Source organism: Hippopotamus amphibius, chromosome 16, assembly GCF_030028045.1.
Source record: "Hippopotamus amphibius kiboko isolate mHipAmp2 chromosome 16, mHipAmp2.hap2, whole genome shotgun sequence".
Taxonomy (NCBI): Eukaryota; Metazoa; Chordata; class Mammalia; order Artiodactyla; family Hippopotamidae; genus Hippopotamus; species Hippopotamus amphibius.
In genome coordinates, this window is record NC_080201.1 from 61,780,663 (window position 1) to 61,800,936 (window position 20,274).

The following is a 20,274-nucleotide window of genomic DNA, read 5'->3' on the forward strand; positions in this document are numbered from 1 at the left end:
AGATCGAAGTAAAACACCCCTTATTAATGATATTAAGTGACAAGGTAGTCAAGGATAATTGTGGGAAGAGATATACCAACTGACTTTGTCCTATAGCCCGAGAGTATAATGTTCTATGCAACTCGTGGCCAGTCTCTGAGGTGTCCCAAATGAGGCAAGAATTATTAGAGGCCTTAGTGTTTTCTAAATTACAGATTTACTTCCTTTGAGCTCTAGTTCAACCTAAACGAAATAAAATAATTTTTCAAGTTTTAATATAGATATTTCGATTTTAGTATCAGGGTAGGAAATAAAAGAATCCTTTTGGAGATGTTATTCATTCATGCCGTCCTACCTAAAGCAAGAGACATACAAAAGGCTTGTACTTGGGAAATAACCTAATGTCACCTCTCAGTGTATTTTAGTATTAGACTATAACTTAATGGAAATATAACTGTTATGTCTCAGTGATGCTGAGAACTGGGAAAGCTACGCTAAATATTTCCCATGAAGCAGCAGAGATGTCGAGGATTTCCCTGGGAACTAACACACTCAACTGAGGGTGAACATTTAAAATGTTATTTTAAAGTTATGTTTGTTCTGAAAGACATGCAGTAATTCTTTCTTATATTACATTTGTCACTTTTATTCATTTGAATTCCCACATACAGCTGCATGGTGGAGATTACATCGACATAATGACTTTCTTCACTCTTTCAATAGTTTCACATTAAGAGCCATGTGTTCCCCTAATTTCTCAGCCACTGTGCAGCCAGGCAAGGCCTTGAGTCCAGTTTTGCCAAAGAGGTGTGAGTGGAAGTACCGCATTACTCATCTGAATGACCAAATCTATAGGTCATAAATGACAATATCACAACCAGAACTTCCACTTTCACAAATACACTTCACTTCCTTCCCCGTGAAGGGAAGACATATACCCACAAAGACTTCTTGTAAAAGATATCCCTAGAAGCCTTTTTCATAACAGCCAAAACGTGTAAAGATGACTGGATAATTCACTCCATCAAAGGACGACTGGACAGTCACATTCTGGGGATTAATACTCAGCAATAAAGTCAGCAGGCGCTGGCAAGTGTCACAACACAGACGACCCTTGTAAACAGTAAGCTAACTGAAAGGGAGAAATGAGGCCACATGTTATATGACTTAACTTATATGAAATGCCCGAAAGAGCCACATTCGTGTGGACAGAAGGTAACTGAATGTTTACCTGTGGCTGGGGATGGGATATGGAATAACTGCAGGTTTTTGTTTTTGTTTTGTTTTTTTTAAAGGAGGGTGATGAATGATGAAAACACTGTGGTCAGACACTGCAAATATACAAGTCCTACTGTACTGTGCACTTAAAAAGTGTGAATTCTGTCATAGGCAAATGCTATCTCAATAAAACAAAAATAATCTAATATCTCCACATCAAACTCAGAAAACAGATCTGATTATACGAGGCTGAGTCCAAAATTATCCGCACTCTGGCTGTAGAATTTATAGAAGTTTTAACATAACTGGAGTGCAGATAATTTTTGACTCACCCTGGCACTAACCATGGCGTACAAGGCAGTGGAGAGGTGATTCCAGGTTCCACTGTACTAATGGAGGGAACAGACGATGACAGAACAATGGTGAGACGGGGAGGAACTGGAGAGATACATTGTAAGATAAATTAACATATCCTGTTTCCAAAACTCCCAGAGATGCACCTGCAGGTTAGCAACAAGTCTCCTGCCTCCACATTCTGAGACTTTAGTGCATTATCTCCTATCATTTCACTTCTCTCAACCTAAATTAAAAATGTGAGAAGCCTCTAAATCTGAAAATAACTTGGTTTATGCATCCTCCAGGTTTTTCACTGAAGCCATAAAAAGGAAATACAAATTAAATATACAAACTGGGCTAAACAGTATTTTTAAAAGAACAAATATGACTAACAGAATGGAATGTTACTACTGTTTAGAAACCATGAAATATACTGCTTATTACCGTAACTTGAAATAGAGATTTTTACAGTCTTTCAAAAGCGGCTATTTTGAAAAATTGTTGAAGCGTATGTACTGTCTCATAAACACTCCCACACATTAAATATCATGAAGCAAGCGGAAAAATATCTTAGGCAATTTATCTAAATAGAATTTCACATTTTCCATAATCACATTGTGCAATGGGATCTACGTGTGCATCAGGAAAAAGAATGTAGCAACTATGTCATCACATGAAGAAAAGTGTGGTCTCTTCCCAACCAAGCATTCAGGTGTTTCAAGTGTAAACAGTTTTATATTAAAGAATCTGACTCCATTTTTGATGTCTGACTTCTGACACCTTTAAGCCTTACGAAAACCTCTTCCCCTCCTGTCCAACTGGGCAGGGCAGGCTGAGGATAAAGCGTGATTGCGCCTTCCTTTGGCAGGAGTTGTAAGTTTACACTCCAAGTGAGTACCATCACCCCAGCCTGGTCCTGTACCCACCATAACGTAAGCCAGTCACCATCCTCTGCTCCCTCTAGCCATTTTCGGAACTTGGGAAGTCTACCCTGCTCTTCCCGGAAAGGCTCGTTATGTAACAGTCATACTTATGTAACATTCATATGCAAATGAGCACTGTATGCAGACACATTAGTATATGCAGTCATTAGCCCTGACATCCAAAATCTGAGTGGGGCTCTGTCCTGTTCCAGTGCAGTAAGCATGAGTTCAAACTAACAAAACGTGTTAGGGGGTGAATAGTGAGCTCTCCAAAGAATTCTCACTCTATACGTTCATTCTTAAGGGGAAACTCATGAACACTGCTCCTTTCAAATTAATTCCCCGAGTGCTCAGTGCTCCAAGCACAAAAAAAGGCTGTTACAGTTTATCTTCTGAAATGTTCTTCTATTTTCTTTCTTCTATTTTTCGTATGTTTACTATATTTCTATTTTCCTTTCACGTAAAGCTGAAATCCATGGGTCTAATTTTGGCCTCCACACACAAAAAGGCATGTAAAACTATAATCATATTGTATATATCCATGAATGGGGAGGCAGGTATTAGGGCATGAGAATCTGAAATTTCACTAGTATGGTATTTTTATTATAGCCACAGAAATAATCTAGGATACACCACGGAATGCATAACTGAAATGCAAATTATGAATATATGTCTTCAAAATGGTAAGTTGTTTGAGTCTAACGTGGAGATTGTTACAGATGCCATTCAACCAAGACAGCCAAATAATGTGTTATCAGTGTTCATCTATTCTGTCACTCCACATGCTCTCAAGTTTATGCCATACTGTAACTTAAAACTCTGTCCTACTTTTTCTAGGTCACATCAATATGAATAAACCCCACCTAAAGAAGTAGGTCCCTTCATCTTACTGATCCCTTCCCTGAGAGCATCATGGTGACAAATGAAAAGCAGGTAAACTATTACAGCAACAGGTTTCGACATTCATGTTGCATGTTATTAACAATAATGTAGCCTTTTCATGAAACCTCAAGTAATTGAAAAAAAAAAAATTTACACACTAAAGATAATTGAACCTTCCCACAGACGTCCTTTCTCCACTGACAGATTTAGTTCCCCCAGTATCAATTTTCTTATGTGTAAGTCTAGTGACAGCAACGCTTGAACAATTTATCACCCTCTTTACATTCGTAATGTTTCTTCGTGATGTATCCCAAGGTCACTGCTTAAAGACCTTGACACACTTGTACAGTTTCTATCTTATATGAATTCATTCATGACCACAAAGGTGCACATTTTTGGCAAAGCTGATCACAGTCATTACATTGGTAAGGTTTTTCTCTAGTAAGAATTCTATTATGTTCCATAAGGCTTAAACATTGGATAACCTTTGCCACACATTAAATTTGTGTGGTTTCTCTCAAAAATGTATCCTCTGATACCAAATGAGTGTAAGGCCCGGTTACAGGCTTTGCCACATACGTAAGTTTTATATGATTTCTCTCCTTGATGGAGTCTCTGGTTTTGACCACCTGCGTAACTTTTACCTCTATCATTACATTTGCAAGGCTTCTTTCTACTATGAATTCTCCGATGATGCCCAAAGCTTCAGCTTTTAACAAAAGCGCTGCCACATATATTAGGTTTATAATGTTTCTTTCCAGTATGTATTTTCTGATGCCTAGCGAGGTTTGTAAATTGGGTAAAAGCTCTGCCACACTCGTGACATTTGTAAGGTTTCTCACCAGTGTGGATTATCTTATGTCGATTAAGATGTGAACGGTCTGTAAAGGCTTTGCCACACTCATTACATTTATGAGATTTCTCTCCAATATGAGTTCTCTCGTGACGCCAAAGTTGTGAATTCTGGATAAAAGCCTTATCACATTTATTACATTTATACGGTCTCTCTCCTGTATGAATTCTCTGATGTGCTACAAGGCTTGAATGTTGGGTAAAAGCCTTGCCGCATACATTGCATTTGAGCTCTCCAGCGTGAGTTCTCTCATGACTCCAAAGTTGTGAATGTTGGAGCAATGCCTTACAGCACACATCACATTTGTAAGCTTTCTCTCCAGTATGAGTTCTCTCATGATCCCAAAGCTGTGAATGTTGGACCAGAGCCTTGATGCACACGTTACATTTATTTGGTTTCTTTCCAGTGTGCCGTCTCTGATGCCTACTGAGACTTGAAACTTGGGTAAAAGCTTTGCCACACTCATCGCATTTGTAGGGTTTCTCTCCAGTGTGGATAGTCTTATGTTGAGTGAGATTCGAATGTTTCGTGAAGGCCTTGCCACACTCGATACATATGTAAGGTTTCTCTCCAGTGTGGATTCTCATATGTTGAGTCAGGATTGACCGCACGGGAAAGGCTTTGCCACATTCATTGCATTTGTGAGGCTTCTCACCAGTATGGATTTTCTCGTGAATCCAAAGGAGTGAACGCTGAATAAAGGACTTACCACATGCATTACACTTGTAAGGTTTCTCCCCAGTGTGCAGCCTCTGATGACTTGCGAGGATTGAATTTCGACTGAAGACCTTGCCACAGACATCACATTTATAAGGCTTCTCTCCTGTGTGGATTATCTGATGGTTCCTTAGGGCCGAGTGCACACTAAATGCTTTGCCGCATTCATTACATCTGTAAGGTTTCTCTCCAGTGTGGATTATCTTGTGTTGAGTGAGATTTGAATGCTTCCTGAAGGCCTTTCCACACTCAACACATAGGTAAGGTTTCTCCCCGGTATGGATTCTCTTATGTTGAGTAAGGCTTGAACGCTTCCTAAAGGCTTTGCCACATTCATTACATTTATAAGATCTCTCTCCAAAATGCATAGTCTGATGACTTCCGAGGATTGATTTTCGACTGAAGACCTTGCCACAGACATCACATTCGTAGGCTTTCTCTCTTGTGTGGATTATCTGATGTCGGGTGAGGTTTGAGCGCTGATTAAAGGTTTTGCCACACTCTTTGCATTTGTAAGGTTTCTCTCCAGTATGAATTCTCCGATGACATGCAAGGTGTGAATTTCGACTAAACACCTTGCCACATACATCACAATTATATGGTTTCTCTCCTGTGTGGATTAACTGATGTCTACTGAGGTTTGAGCCATAAGGGAAGGTTTTGCCGCACTCATTACATTTGTAAGGTTTTTCCTTGTATGCTTTCTGGTCTTGTGTCAGTATTGAAGGATGGATAAAATCATTCCCATGTGTATTAGAGATGTTGGTTTGGACAATAGGAGAAATTGTCTGAAGTGGTAAAAATGAGGCACTACTGCTGATACTCTTGTCAACTTGATTAAACTCACCAATTTTCTCTTCACTTTTAAATACAGGCAGTTCATCCTGGAAGCTTAATGCAAGCCTATTTTCAATAGGTTTGTTTCCTGTATCCCTTCCACCATGTTGATTTTTTCCATCAGTGAGATTTTCACTACAGGTTATAGACGTTCCTTTGTCATGTCTCTCATCTTCTCCCCACTGACGCTCAGAGACATGCAGGTTTTCCTGGATTTCCCTGAGGTAAAAATCTCTGATTTCATGGCTTTCATGTCTTCCCAACAACACTGTTTGGAATACTTCTCCTGCATCACTGTTCCCTTTTGGTTTTAACTTCTTGATCTCATGCATATGAGAGACAGCTACAAGATATAAAGAACCACAGGTATCCTGTTAATTACAGATCGTAAGTAAATGTTTTACATTGAAAACGTGATGTGACACCAAAGGTAATACTTATCCTGAACAGAGTTATACAATTTCCCAACTAAGACACACTTAAAGAAATAGGATCCCTTATTAAAGAAAGAATAATCACACATAATTCAAATTAATTTTAGGGTAGCCTAGACAAACACCCTATGACAAGAACACTCATACTGTGCAAACTTATGTTAGCTCTCAAAGCAAGGGTATCTTCCACCATGACCTCAGAGGTCACACACCTGTTGGCAGGAAACATACTGTTGTCTCATAACCGAGGAGAAAAGACGATTATACATATTTTTTGCACAACTATTGTACATAAATAAGTACTAAAGAATAGACAATGTATCGTAATGGTAAATAATCCAAAACAAGCTTATCTAATGAATAATCTAAATAACTCACAGTTTAGAACCACAAAACCATTGTAGCATTGAGAAAATAAGTCAATAAAACAATTTCTAAGAAAACAAAATATTTATCTGAATGCACGTTATAAATCCAACGTATCCACTGAGAATAGGCATTTTACAACATTAGTAAGTGGTGTGTGTCAGATATATTGCATAATACATGCTGAAAGATGTACATGTAAATCACAATACATGTAAATCACAATACAAATTGATAAATAAAATATTCTAGTAAACCATAATAAAACCAGCATAAATAATAAAGAAGCATATTATAGAAAATCATGCTCTGTGGAACTCTAAACATTCCCCTATAAGAATAAAGAACAGATTTATATTCTAGAAGAAGCACACAATATAAGAACTGGGAAATATGTTGAAATCACTGACTTATGCAATATCATGTCAGGAAAATACATAACAGTGTAAAGAAGAGCTGGAGAAAGAAGTCAGAAGTCACAGTCATGATTTATGACTGCAGTTGCATCACAGTCAACTAATAGAGGAATTCCCTCTGTATGCAGTGCCCTTTAATTAGCCTGTTCATTGGCACCAAATTATAAGTGAAACAGAGTATGTGCTTTGAAAATGTACTAATTAAGGTCAGAGACAACATTGTTGAGAATATACTGCAAAATAAAAACATACAAGGTGTATGGCAGACAAAGTGATATCTCATAATAAACATGACAGAAAGTTGATATATTATAGAAGAGTAATTTTTTGACTCTTTACTGTGAAACATACAATATTCTAAGCCATGTAATGAAAACACTAATTTGTTTTAAGGCTTGAGGTAAATCGCCACCATTTTAAAAATAAGGACAGCAGACTCACAGGGTTTATGTATATAACACCAATTTACACAGAAAGTGAGAGAAACAAGACTTGGACCTGTACCTCCAGAATCAGACATATTCTTAAGCATGACTGGCCACTCAGGCAGTACAGATTACAAAATATTACAACGAATACCAGGAGCTTAGAAAGAAATACTTCAAGGGAGATATGAGAGCTCAGCTGTGTTGCTACAACAGTGCGACTCAGCCACCCCTCCTGGAATCGGCTTTTGAGTCATCAGCCCTGTACATACTGATTGTCTGGAGAAAGTTGTTCAGTGGACGAACAGGGGTCATTTTTTACAGTGTGAGTAGTGCCGGGGTAGGGTGGGTGGGTAAAGGAGTGCTGTGGAAATCGGGGCATTCCAGTTACAAATTTAATAATGCTACGGAATAACAGTGTACTCCATCCAAATCAAGATACCAGGTAAACAAAGGTCAGGTATGAGGAAGGGCAAGAGTGGAGGGCAGGGCGTAATGAGCATGTGGGTGCGTGGCTTGTGTCTGCATATCTGTGGGTACGTAATTGTACAAGGGTGCCAAAATACTGACCTCGGAGGAAAAGAAGAACTGGCAAGAAGTATGATGCTGTCCCATTTTTCACTACTGGCATTATACTGACTATGGGGCAAAAATGGAAGAGATTTTAAAATGGAGAGAGTGTGATGCAGGGAGAACACAGGTTTACACCTATATCAATACATGCTGTGAAATTTGTTAAATGGAGTATTTCATGAGTTCCATTTTCAGGCATATGTTCAACACACAAAGGTATTCCAGGATACGTGTGGGAATATTCTTAGCAGGGCATGGGAGAGAAATCAGGAAATGGTCAAGAGGAGAGAGATGTGTTTACTCTATACACACACATGTAGATACAACAAAATCTCATCAACAGCATGGCAAAGTAGAGAGATCGTGATTTCAAAGTGATGGTCTCCTGGCTGGGTAGAGAGTTTGTTTGGAGAAACCAAGATAGCAAGAGGTGTTTGCCAAGGTCTGAACATTTTAACATGTGTTCGTGTTAGTTAAAAAAAAAAAAAAGAATTTTACTAAATAAAACACTAATTATAGGGACTTCCCTGGGGGGTCCAGTGGTAAAGAATCCACCTTCCAATGCAGGGGACGTGGATTTGATCCCTGGTTGACCAAGTAAGATCCCACACACCGCAGAGCAACTAAGCCCTTAAGCTACAACTACTGAGCATGTGCGCCTCAATGAGAGAACCCGTGTGCCACAAACTACAGAGCCCACGTACCCTGGAGCCTGCACACTGCAACGAAGACCTGACACAACCAAAAAATCAAGAAAATAAATAAAATACATAAATATTAGAAAAAAAAGACCCCTCATCCTGGGTCTGTGATTCTTCCTAAGTAACAGTCAAATACAATAACCAGCACGCAGTCAAGGATAACTGGGCACAAAATAAGGATGAGCAAGCGCCAGAGAAACAACAGGCAGCAGAAGCAGAGGCACAAAGATGTGAAGTATTGGAATTATTGGGCAAAAAGTATAAGCCAACTATGGATACTAGATTTTTAAAAAGAAATCTCAGACTCTTTGATATTAGCAATGACAGTGTCCCTTTTCCTGGGGTCTTGAATTACTTGAGCTCATATCCTGGGTCTCTTAACATAACCTCTGACATATAGAAGATATGAGGAGTGATGACAGCAAGACAGTAAGACCAGTAAACTCCAGGCAATGATTACCCCATGGAGACACCAAGTTAACAACAATATACAACCACAGGGAAAAAAAATCCTTGGGAAAACTCTAGAAACCAGTATGAAGCTGCAGCACTCAAATAAATGCCTACCCCCCTCAACACTGAACCAAAAAGTGTCAGCAAGATCATGACAGTATGCTTGCCTTTGACTCCCTCCCTCCCTCCCCAGCACGTTGCTGTGAGACGCTGTGAGACTGAATGGGAGAAAGCCTCCTAATACCCAGGTCTGCCCTCAGGAGGAAATGCAAAACAAAACCACTGCAAGCTATAACCTCACACCTGGTAGAAGGGCTGCCATCAAAAGGTCAAGAGATAAAAGTGGAGGTGAGGATACAGAGAAAATGGAACCCAGTGCAATGCTGGTGGGAATGTAAACTGGTGCAGCCACCGTGGAGAAGAGTATGGAGGGTTCCCCAAGATATTAAAAAAAAAAAAAAGAGCTACCATATGATACAGCAATTCCACTTGTGGGTATATATTGAAAGGAAATGAAATCACTATCTCAAAGAGATATCTGCATTCCCGTGTTGTTGCAGCATTATTTACAATAGCCAAGACATGGAAATAACCTAAGTGTCCAACAGTATGTAAGGAAATTTTAAAATGTTACACACACAATGGAATATTGTTAAAAAAAAGAAAAAAAAAGTAAATCCTGCTATCTGTACCAACATGGACAGACCTTCAGAGCTTTATGCTAAGTGAAATGTCAGGAAAGAAATACAAATGCAGTACAACCTCACTTATATCACATATAAGTAGAATCTTAAAACAAAAACAAAAGGCAAACGATTAGAAAGAGTAGAATAGTGGTTGCAAGGGCTGGGGATTGGCAGTTTCAGTCATAAGGTGAGTAAGTTCAGGGGACCTGATATACACCGTGGTGACTATTGTTAATGATACTGTATTATATACTCAAATTTGATAAGACAGCAGATGTTACATGTTCTCACCACACACACACAAAAAAATTGTAATCGTGTGAATTGATGGATGTGTTAACTAAGCTGTGGTAATTTTTTAGCAATATATTGTATGTATATCAAATCATTACTCTGTATACTTTATTTATTCATTTATTTTTTAAATTTGTGGGGTTTTTTTAATTAATTTATTTATTGGCTGTGTTGCGTCTCTGTTGCTGCACACAGGTTTTCTCTAGTTGCGGCAAGCAGGGGCTACTCTTCATTGTGATGCACAGGCTTTTCATTGCTGTGGCTTCTCTTCTTGCGGAGCACAGGCTCTATGTGCATGGGCTTCAGTAGTTGCAGCATCTGGGCTCAGTAGTTGTGGCTCATGGGCTCTAAAGCACAGGCTCAATAGTTGTGGCACACGGGCTTACTTGCTCCATGGCATGTGGGATCTTCCTGGAGCAGGGCTCAAACCCGTGTCCCCTGCATTGGCAGGCGGAGTCTTAACCACTGCGCCACCTAGGAAGCCCTACTCTGTACACTTTAAATTTACACTATGTTATGTTTGATTATATGTCAATAAATCTGGGAAAAAAGAAAATACAAAAGAGTGCACAAAAGAGATCCTGGTTTATCATGTGAATAACAATTTAAAAAAAAAGCAGAGAGAGAGAGAAAGAAAGGAAGAAAAGATTGGGGGAAATGATCTCAGAAGAACAAAATAGAGCCAAAGTTACAGAAGGAAGGGAATATGAATAAGATTAGAGATAAAGGAACTAGAGAATTAAAAAAACTACAATCACAAAAATTAAAAGTTGGTTCTTTGAAAAGAAAGACAAAATTTATACTCAGCAAGATTAAGAAAAAAAATCAGAAGGCTCAAATAGCTAAAATCAGAAATGAAAGAGGGAACAGTATAACTGATTACAACTGATTCTACAGAATCATAAGGATTGTAAGATAATACTATGAGCAATTCTATGTGTAAATAAATATTGGATAACTGAGGAGAAATGGATAAGTTTTTAGCAACACAACCTCCAAAGACTGAACAATGAAGATATAAAAAAACTGAAGAGACCTATACCTAGTAAGGAGACTGAATCACTAATCAAAAACTGTTCAACAAAGGAAAGCCAGATAGCTTCACTGCTAAATTCTAGCCAACCTTTAAAAACAATTAACACCAATCTTCCTCAAACACTTCCAAAAAAAATGAAGTGGAGGAAACACTACCAAACTCCTTCTAGGAGGCCAGGATTACTCTAATACTAAAGCAGACAAAGACACTACTAGAAAACCACAGACCAATACCTCTGATGAATACTGATGCAAAAATCACCAATAAAAAGATAGTAAACCAAATTCAACATCACATTAAAAGAATTATACACCATGAACAAGGGGGATATATTTTTGGAATGCAACAATGGTTCAACTTATAAAAACTTCCAATGTGAATGTGCATGTTAAAAGAATGAAAGAAAAAAAAAAAAGCTACACGATCACCTCAACTGATGCAGGAAGACCATTTGTCAAAAGTTAACATACAAGGGACTTCCCTGGTGGTCCAGTGGTTATGAATCCGCCTGCCAATGCAGGGGACACGGGTTCGATCCCTGGTCTGGGAAGATCCCACATGCTGTGGAGCAACTAAGCCCATGTGCCACAACTACTAAAGCCTGCATTCCTAGAGCCTGTGCTCTGCAACAAGAGAGAAGCCACCGCAATGAGAAGCCTGCGCACGACAACGAAGAGTAGCCCCCACTCGCTGCAACTAGAGAGGAAAAAAAAAAAAAGCCACGCACAGCAATGAGGACCCAACGCAGCCAAAAAAAAGGTTAACATACTAAAAACACTCAATAAAGTGGAATACAAAACAACTGTCTCAACACAAGAAAGCAGATATATTAAATGCCCACAGCTAACATCATACTCAGTGTTGAAAGGCTGAAAGCTTTTCCTAGAAGATCAGGAACAAGACAAGGATACATGCTCTCACCATTTGTATAAAACATGTTACTGAAAAAAAAATTCCTAGGAGTCCTAGCCAGTATAGGCAGAAAAAGAAATAAAAGGTATCCAGATAGAAAAAGGAAAGAAAATTATCTATTTGCAGTTAACATGATCTAATATGGAGAAAAACCTGAAGATTCCACAAAAAACCTGCTTGAACTATTGAATGAATTCAGAAAAGCTGCAAGATATAATATCAACATGTAAAAATCAATTGTGTTTTTATACATTAATGATCAACAATCTGAAATAAAATTGAGAAAACACTTCCATTTACAATAGCACCAAAGAATAAAACACTTAGGCATAACCTTAGCAAAGGAGATTGGTACACTGTAAACTAAAAACATTGCTGAAAAATATTAGAAAAGACACAAATAAATGCAAAGATAGTCCAAGTTCATGGACTGGAATACAATATTGTCAAGATGTCAATATTACCCAAAACAATCAACATATTCAATACAAATACCTAGCAAAATCCCAAGTGTTTCTTATAGAAATAGGTAATTCCATCCTAAGATGCAAAGAAAATCTCAAGAGACAAAGAATAGCAAAAATGAGCTTGAAGAAAACAAAGTTGGAGGTCTCCCACTTCCTTACTTCAATACTTACCACAAAGCTACACTCATCAAAACAGTGTGGTACTGGCATAAGGACAGAAGACCAGTGGAACAGAACAGAGATGTCAGAAATAAACAATGTGTATATGTCAGATGATGCTCCGCAAGGGTGTCCAGGTCACTCAGTGGGGGTGGGGGTGACAATGTATTCCACACAAGGTGTTGAGAAAACTGGATATCCACATGCAGAACGTAGTTGGGCCATTGCCTTAATGCCACTTACATGTAAACATGGGACCTAAAATACAAGACTCCTAGCAGAAAACAGGAGGAAACATTCATGATATGGAATTCAGCAATGACCTATCAGATATGACATCAAAAGCACAGGCAACAGAAGTAAAAATGGATACACTGGACTGCATCAAAATTGCAATGCACGGTACGTTAAACTGCACTCAGAGTGAAAAGACAATCTACAGTACGGGAAAAATATTGGCAAATCATGTATCTGATAATAGGTTAATATTATCAGCTACATAGTGAATATAGGAAGAACACTAATCAGCAATTCCATCATGGGGGTAAAGGGGGGATCCCCACCAACAAGCAACACTCGGGCATCAGCTGGGTGTCCTATGATCAGATTCAACTGTGACACTATCTACCTGGAGATACTGTCATATCTGACAGGTTAAGGGCTTGGTGTTGTAAAACTGTCCCCTCCACCTCGCAATTTAGACGCCAGTCTCAAATCAAGGATGTCACCCGGGCTTCTGACCAATAGCCTACAGATCAGAGGCTCCAACAATTTATTTGTTTAGAACATTTCATTTTATTTATTGCATCATCAGTTTATTATAAAGGATGTAACTCAAGAACAGCCAATTGGAAGATATGCGCAGGGCAAGGTATGGGGAAAGGGTTCAGAGTTTCCATGGTTTCCTCCGTACCACCATTCTCCCCAAATCGCCATGTGTTTATCAACCTGCAAGCTCTCAGAACTCTCCCCTTTTGGGTTTCTATAGAGGCTTCACACATAGGCATGACTGATTAAATCTGTCGCTGTTGGCGAGTAAACTCAATCTCCAGTCCCTCTCCCCTCCCCTTCAGTCAGTCAGGGGTTAGACTGAAAGTTCCAACCTTCTAATCACCGGGCTGGCTCCCCTGGCAACCAGCCCCCCACCTTTAGGGAATTTCCAGAAGTCATCTTATTACCATAAACTCAGTTGTGACTGAAAAGGGTTTGTTGTGAATAATAAGACACCCATTCTACCTTCATGGCTCTGAAGTAATTTCAGAAACTGAGGACAAGACACCTGATATTATAACATCCGATGCTCCCCTTGCTGTTATCACTCAGGAAATTCCAAGGGTTTGGGAAGGTCTGTGCCAGAAAAGGGAAGAGGGTCCTCCTTGGAACCTAACCACACTGGCACCCCGATCTCAGACTTCCAGCCTCCAGAACTGTAAGAAATAGATTTCTGTTGTTAATAAGCCACCCGGTTTATGGAACTCTGTGACAGGAGTTGAAACTGACTAAGAGACCTCTGATCTAACAATTCCATTTCCCGGTATATGTAACAAAGAAATTGAAAGCAGGATCTGAAGAGAGATTTGCATACCAGTGTTCACAGATGCATTATTCACAATAGCTAAGAGGTGGAAGCGACCCAAATGTCCACTGACAGAGGAATGCACAAAAAGAAGGTGATTATTCAGCCAAAAAACCCAAAAGACTCAAATCCTATCATTTGCTACAATAAGGATGAACCTTGAGGATATTATATTAAATGAAATAAACTAGTCACAAAAAATACTATATGAGTCCACTTATCTGAGGTATTAAAAATAGTCAATTTCATTCATGCAGAATGGTGTTTGCTGGGGGTTGCTGAGGTGGGGATAATACAGAGAAATCAACTGAGTTTAAATACCCATTGTCATCAACTGAATCTATATTCAAACAAGAAGGTGGTATATTTGACCTCTTCTAAAACACGATGAAAGGTATCTGACACAACAAAAAAAGAAACATTGGGCTTCCTAGGTGGCGCAGTGGTTAAGAATCTGCCTGCTGGGGCTTCCTAGGTGGTACAGTGGTCAAGAATCTGCCTGCCAATGCAGGGAACATGGGTTCAATCCCTGCTCCAGGAAGACCCCACATGTCGCGGAGCAACTAAGCCCATGCGCCACAACTATTGAGCCTGCGCTTTAGAGCCCATGAGCCACAACTATTGAGCCCATGTGCTGCAACTACTGGAGCCCACCTGCGTAGAGCCTGTGCTCTGCAATAAGAGAAGCCACAGCAATGAGGAGCCCATGCACCACAATGAAGAGTAGCCCCCACTTGCTGCAACTAAAGAAAGCCTGTGTACAGCAAAAAAAGACCCAACACAGCCAATAAAATAAATAAATAAATAATAAATTAATTAAAAAAAAAAAAAAAAGAATCTGCCTGCCAATGCAGAGGACACGGGTTTGATCCCTGCCCCAGGAAGATACCACATGCCTCGGAGCAACTAAGCCCATGCTCCACAACTACTGAGCCTGCACTCTAACAGCCTGTGAGCCGTAACTGTTGAGCCTCTGTGCTGCAACTACTGAAGCCCACACGTGCCTAGAGCCCATGCTCTGCAACAAGAGAAGCCACCGCAAGGAGGAGCCCGTGCACCATAATGAAGAGTAGCCCCCCAACTCACCGCAACTAGAGAAAGCCCGTGTGCAGCAACGAAGACTCAACGCAGCCAATAAATATATAAATAAATTAATTAATTAAAAAAAAAAGAAGCATGAGGTCGGGGTGCTCCTACTATTAATACTATGTATTAGTAGATACATAATCAATATGAATCAATCTGTAATGTGCAATATACCTAACATTAACAAACTGGACTTCATAAATATCATCAGGAGAACAGAAGTAACCTTGTGGAGAAAATAAGCAGATGACCCTTGTGCGGAAGGACTTGCATTAATGGGCGCTGTAGTAGCAGCAGTTTCGGGCAGAAACATTTTCTGGCTGTGGCGTGGAGACCAATGGAGCAGATCGATGTGCAGAGAGGTGGTGAGCAGCACACACAGCAAATAAGCCTGAGAACAACAGCACAGCACCCGCAGGACAGACAGCAGGAGCCAGGTGCACTTTATATGAAGTTCACAGAAAGGAAGATGGGGAACAAAACGGTCTTCTTGCATTCACTCAAGAACGCCAATTTCCAGAGGGGGAGGAGGGAGGGATGGATTGGGAGTTTGGGATTAGCAGATGCAAACTATCATATACATGTATAACTAAATCAATTTGCTGTACACCAGAAACTAACACGACATTGTAAATCAACTATACGTCAATAAAATAAAAAAAAAAAACAAAAACGCAATTTCCAGAATGTTAGAAGTTTTGCAGGAAACACAGGTGTTAGAAACAACAGTGGAGAAGAAGTTCATGAAGTGCAAGAAATGGGCTAAGTTTTCTATAAAACACAATGGCGTATATAAGTATTAATTCAGTATATCAACATGGACGTGATGAATCTAGACAGGGAGCATAATTATCAGAATATAGCAGCCGTGCCCCAAAATAAAAACTCAGGGAAATTTACACAAAATTCAAGATGTTATGTATAGAAAATTGAAAACATACAATAGAAAAAGCAATGAATTTTATATAACAAATTATGGCACGTCAATTTAATGGTATTTCTGGGATTAAGAGAGTGACAGTAAAAATATCTACCTTCTCAAGATATTAAAAATCCCAACTTAAAAACTGTTATAATAAATTTAACTTAATATTTGGTACTAAGGTGAAAAGAAGTAGAAAGAATTAATGAGAATATATTTTCAAAATTTTCTGGACAAAGTGTAGGATTTAGGGAAACAGCCACTGAGCCATAACCCCCAACTCTAAAGGAGGAAATACTGTAAAATATAGAAAAAAAGTCCACCCCCCAACTCCCCCTCCCACACATTGCAAATATGAAACAAAGAACACAAAGAATATCCTCCAAAATAGGGACCTGATGATGAAATAAACAAAAACCAAGTTCACTGTAACGCACAGAAATGTACAAGGTGAAAACAGCAGTGGCTTAAACACAACAAATTACAGTACTTCACTGAAGGCCTCATTCAGCTTCATAACCTCCTTCACTACGTTGCTTCAAAATAATATGTGTTGGGGGTGGGAGTCAAGGAAGGGAGGGAATATGGGGATATGTGTATAAAAACAGATGATTGAACCTGGTGTACCCCCAAAAAAATAATAAATAGATAAATAAAATTAAAAAAAAAAAAATGTGTTGAGGTAGAATGAACAATGGCACACATGGGATAAAAACTGTGGTATGGACAATAGTTCAGTCAACAGGGACTTCCCTGGTGGCACAGTGGTTAAGAATCCGCCTGCCAATGCAGGGGACACGGGTTCGAGCCCTGCTCCGGGAAAATCCCACGTGCTATGGAGCAACTAAGCCCGTGCGCCACAACTACTGAAGCCCACGAGCCTAGAGCCCGTGTTCCACAACAAGAGAAGCCACTGTAATAAGAGGCCCATGCACCACAATGAAGAGGAGCCCCCGCTCGCCACAACTAAAGAAAGCCTGTATGCAGCAACAAAGACCCAACACAGCCAATAAATAAATTAAAAAAAAATAGTTTAGTCAACAGCCTCAGAGATATGTGGATATGAACATGAAAAATGTTGTTCCTAGTAGAAATTCATGTATTATTCATTGTGGTGCAAAGGGGATGATCATTCGCTATGTGAACACCACTGTCTCAGTGCCCCTGAGAGGTGCTTTCGTGACACTCCTCCGAATTGGAAAGATTATTGAAAACCCTTATCAGTCAGGCTCTCCTGATACCCTCCATCTCAGTACCCTGGGACATGCTGACAGCTCTACTAAAGTGGCTTGAAGTGGTGCTTCTTAGGTAGCAGGATAACATTGCAAGACATGAGTGAAAGTGTTCTCCACCACGAATATTGTTACCAAGTAAACCCACTCCATAGGAGAGTCCACCAGAAATTATCTGTTACCTAAAGGGGATGATCACAGCAAAAAAACAGAATAAAATTTCAGACCCTAGGACTGTGTATTTCGAAAGCAAGTTTCAGAGACAAAGTCATGCAACCTTAAGAGAAACTGAAATCAGGAAGCATCTATATTGCCTGAGTAGGTAGAGCAATGCAAGAGGTGGGGTCAGATACTGTAGGATCTTGAGATGGGACCATGTGCTCTACCCTTAGATGGACTAAGAACTGAGCATCTGATGGAATCAAGAACAAAATGAGAGGCCAAGGGGAAAAGAGACCCCTTTGAAACAGCCCACCCCATGCTCTTCAAAGTCAAGGAACCGAAGAGTTCACAGGAGCCAGATGATGGAGTGTAGATCACGATAAAAACTTCTCTTTTGTCTGTGTTGGAGCTGCAGCCCCACTGGAGGGAGAAAGGACAAATTTTACATGTTGGAGGATGGAGTGCTAAGCCAGGGAGGAGAAAATTTTCCTCTGAGAGCTCACAAGAAATAAACTTCTGTTTTCCCAGAGAAATCCCCCACTCAAGGAGAGTTGCCCAAACACTATTAATGGTGTGGCTTCCTCTCTGCCCTTCTGAGCTCTGACCTGTGTTCACGCTTTGATACTTTCCCACTCGTTAGGTTTTTTGATATTTTCATGTCACTCTTCACAGTCCAGGGCTCATTCTCTTGCTTCAAGATGGAGCTAATATTTAGATCAGAAACAGAAAATCCTGCTTATTAGAAGATGGAGCTAATATTTAGATCAGAAACAGAAAATCCTGCTTATTAGAAGTAAGAAATGTGAAGAGCTGTGGTTCTTCCAGAATCCCAGCTCCCAGTTCAGCTGAGGAGTGGGGACGTGACAGGTGGGTCTGGAGAAACATTTCCCAAATTCACCCACGGCCTCCTCCTGAATGCACAGGGAACAGTGCAACATGCAGACATCTAGCTCTCTTCCTAGAAGCACTGGGTAGAATCAAAAGCACAGGGGTAGAAAACAGGGAACTTGGTATTTTAAAAGTTTCCCATTGGGCTTTGTAAATACTTAAGCTCTGGAACAACTCCTAGTATATCATGAAATGGGCAGATCCCTGAAGAAGAGCACTTTTAAACTCCTGATGTCAAATCATAAAGCTTTTCATGTCTTAGTCAACAAGGCTTTCAGATCACTCAAAGCAAAACAAGGGCTCCCAAGAGGCACATGAGGGGTAAATGCAAATATACTTAAGGGCAGATCCCAACGTCTGGAGGGAAGTTATCCTCACCCAGAGAGACCAGGTTCCTGTAGGTCTCCAGCATCACGTCTCTGTACAAGGCCCTCTGAGCAGGGTCCAGGCATTCCCACTCCTCCTGGGAGAATCTGATGGCCACATCCTCAAAGGTCAACTGTCCCTGAAACAAAAACACATCTCACCAGGGGGCCACCAGGAGAGTTCTTATCCTCACACAAAATGAGAAGAGAGAGGATCAACTGGGTTGAACAGTGTGTTCTGACAGATTCGATGAGCAAGTTACCTGCCTGAAATTTTAGTTTCTTTGTTTCCATAAGAGATTACGATATCCTCCAAGTCAGTGTGCATTACTGATTTTTGTAGATGATACACAAAACATACAAGTTAAAATGCAACACAGGTTGTCTACACGGGAGTGTCAGATATTATGTTCTACACACTGAGTGATATTCAATATGCAAATGGACTAGGGCATGAGTGGTGTCTTCAGAGACGACAAAGTCCACTTTGGCTTTACAGAAAGGTCGGGATCTTAAAATTGTGGTGAGGATTAAGAACAGCGATGACGAAAAGTGTTTGAACGCCTCCTATGTGCTCAGTACTACTCAATACTTTATATGTAGTAACTTGTTATCAGCATAATAGCTCATTAGAGAAAGCTCTGTTCCCACTTTACAGAAGAGAAAACTGTGTCACAGATGCGCTTAAGGAACTCGCCTCTGATCAAACAGCTAAGATATGAAACAGCAAACATATGAACTCAGGTGAACTTTAGAACTGAACCTAAACAATCAAATAGCTAAGTAGAGCATTAAAAGTACACTGACAGAGGGATCCCTGAAAAAACCTGAAACGCGTACAAGGTAAACAATGTGCAAATGCTTAAGAAGTCATTATATATAAATACATACTGTAAATACATGCGCATCCACACGTTACCATTTTTGCTACTATTTGAATTATTAATGTGATAGTGTAAACGAGAATTAAGATGTAATTTCAACTGCTAGAAAATGTAAAACATTTATAAAATGATATTTTATAAAAGCCATGGGCTTGCACATCCATGCACTCATGCACACACATGTAAACACACAATTCACTACAATGAGAGTAACTACCTCAACGTATTTTGGACAATTATTTACTTATTTATTTTCTTCATTTGTTGGCCGTGCTGTGCAGCATGTGGGATCTTAGTTCCCAAGCCAGGGATCGAACCCACACACTCTGCATTGGAAGCATGAAGTCCTAACCAGTGGACCACCAGGGAAGAGTCCCTGAATGCGATTTTAAATTATCATTTTTATTCAATGTATTTCAGCATCTCTGGGACAACGAAAATTTACTAATCGTACTTAATGTAGTTTGTCAACATTATTCTCTAGTAGGTTAG

General features: G+C 39.7%; 1 protein-coding gene and 1 pseudogene across 1 annotated transcript in view; one reads left to right on the forward strand and one right to left on the reverse strand.

The window, feature by feature from the left end:
* The window catches only part of LOC130838297 (zinc finger protein 208-like), a 325,381-nt gene that overhangs the window by 159,628 nt on the left and 145,479 nt on the right, over window positions 1–20,274 (forward strand).
* The window catches only part of LOC130838298 (zinc finger protein 160-like), a 51,698-nt pseudogene continuing 31,863 nt past the window's right edge, over window positions 440–20,274 (reverse strand).